Genomic DNA, 2,500 nt, shown 5'->3' with positions numbered 1-2,500 from the left:
TTTTGCCATGTCCGCATTTTTTATTTATTTATTTATTTATTTATTTATTTTTTGATCCTTTTCATCTCAGGGTGGGATCCGACTGTTTAATATCTCATCAGTAAAGAATAATCAATTTTAATGGTAAAATTCTATAGTGATTTGAAAAAAAAAAAAAAACCTTAGAGACCCTTTCAAGTTAATATCACATCATTTTTATGACATATTTTTCAGGTTCTGCCATAACACGGCAGAGCATTCCATTAGAGGTGATATTCAGACAGTGGATTGTGATGCAATCAAAAAGGACCCAAGCAAATACTTGGAAATGTATTGGAGAGTAAAAGGAGCCGACGGAGACATCGGTTACTGTAACTAAGATAGGAAATGTTTCAAAAATAAAAGTCAGCTTCTGGAAGACAAGGGGATTCAGGTTGTAAACATTTCCAGTAGCACCTTGAGCATAAAACGCACCTTGCCACAGAAAACAACGGGTCACAATACGACCATTACATGTGAAGTGCACAAAACTGACAACACCATCGATATATCTGAAGTCACGATCGTTTATTCTTTAGAGTGCAAGTAAGACTATAAGCAGAATTTATAATAATAATAATGATTATGGTGATACTGATAATGACAATATTGATAATGACAATGAAAATAATATAAGTAATAACAATAATGATTGATAAAATGGTCATACAGGATTGCCATTGAGGTAATCGGAACTTAAGCATGGCTTGAGTGGATGTTAAGAAGGCCTATGACTATCCTTTGATCACAAGTGGCTAAACGAGATTATGGAATTACACCGGTTCCCCAGCTAGCTCTGTAGGGCGATCCGGAACCTCTGTGCAAACTGGAATACCAGAATCGCAGTTCCTACAAAGCAGGGGAATCAGACTGTTCCTCGACCATCAGATTCAGTGAGGGTCTGCCCGAGGGAAAGGCACTTTGCCCGCGACTCGTCACTTTATGTTTAAAACCCGGTTACCTGGAAACTAAATGTTACTCAGGGGCGTAGGCTTTCTAAGCTTATAGGGACTAAGGTCACCCACTTGCTGTATGTAGACGCCTTAAAGTGTTCGCTTCATCTGAGAGCAAGATAAGCAGGGTACAACGATCAACCAGTGCCAGCATGCAGGATACGTTAATACTGATCTCCATCTCCAAATGACGTTGAAACATTATGATTCACACAAAATTAATTCTCTACAATGGGAGGAACCGCTTTGACTACCAATACTGATTTTAGGGTTAAGCCCTGAGAATAGTATCGTATTTTTGTTCAAAAAGAAAGAATTTATATTATAATGATACTTTTTGCGGCTTAGTTCATTCCTTTTCTTCGTGCTGTATACTGTTCATATGTATTACATGTATTGTTCATCGAAGTCAACATTTGGCTATAGCTAGTCCAGGTATTTTTCGTTTTGTTAGCTAGTTTTGCCCTTTAGAGAAAGGTGTACTTTTTACCCGGTTAAGTTGTATCGCAATTACAGGTTTTCAACACACAAGTTATATACTTTTCAAAAGGCTCAACCTTGGGTTGAAGATATTCTTTTTAAAACATCGATTCTTATAAAATATGCAGTGGTTCTTTTGTATAAAGAAAAAACCCTTATTAAAGAAACTTTACATGTAAATAAAATCTGATATTTCGTTACAAATATATTCCAAAACGAGAGCAATCAAATGCACCCTCCGCTGGTCACAAGTCTGAAATGCACTCTTCATTCTGTTCTATAAAGAGAAGTAACATACTGAATCTATGATTTTTAATTTTAGGCCCACAAGCAAATTCGTCTCCTAAGGTAAGTAGTTCTAAATTTTTTTTTTCTCTAAATCTTTAATTTTCATACTGATGCCGACTCAACAAAATTTTAATATGCATTTTACAAAAATGTGTCAAGCCATTTAAGCCACATGTGTTGGCTTTCAATGAGAGCTTCGGAAGTATTGGTACCTTCCCTATATGCAAATTAATCTAGCGAAAGGTAGGATATAATTACAGGCTTAACTTCTTAACTTTGAAACAAAGAGAATTCAAACCTTAGAAAATGCATTCAGTAGTCAGGACACCATTTCAAGACTTCATTCCAAAAATCAGCCAAATCGATGAGGTACCCGGTGTCAGGCCAAAATTCGAATTTTACAGAAAATCACTCTTAACACTTAAATCTACCGTTCCGCATAGGTTACTGAATTGGTTTAAGCCTTTAAGCGTAAACAAAGTATTTTCCCAAGCAGGGACGTCCAAATCCATGGAAGTTTAAGACGTAGATTTTTTTCCTTATAGAAACCTTTGGCGCAACTTTCAGGGACCTTGTCGGAGGCTCGCAACTTCTCTGCAGATACATGTGAGAGTTGAGCATTAAAATACCTGACAACTATTATTAACAGCTAACCGTTTAATGGGGCTAAGTCGCGAGGATATATTGTTGTAAAGTTCAGTGCGTTTACCCATACACAAAATGCTCCTGTAGAGTTATGAATTTCATCAGGGAGCACTAAT

The 2,500-nt window shown here is 36.6% G+C and overlaps 1 long non-coding RNA gene across 1 annotated transcript in view; it reads left to right on the top strand.

Moving 5' to 3' along the window:
• Nucleotides 1-1,778: 1,778 nt before the first annotated feature.
• Nucleotides 1,779-2,500, top strand: part of LOC140934653 (uncharacterized) — a 2,102-nt gene continuing 1,380 nt past the window's right edge. The window contains exon 1 of the long non-coding RNA XR_012165118.1: nucleotides 1,779-2,345. This is a non-coding gene — a long non-coding RNA (uncharacterized lncRNA). The remainder of the gene's footprint in view (nucleotides 2,346-2,500) is intronic.

The sequence above is a fragment of the Porites lutea genome, chromosome 1 (genome assembly GCF_958299795.1).
Source record: "Porites lutea chromosome 1, jaPorLute2.1, whole genome shotgun sequence".
In the NCBI taxonomy this organism is placed as follows: domain Eukaryota; kingdom Metazoa; phylum Cnidaria; class Anthozoa; order Scleractinia; family Poritidae; genus Porites; species Porites lutea.
This window is presented reverse-complemented; position numbering and strand designations above follow the sequence as displayed.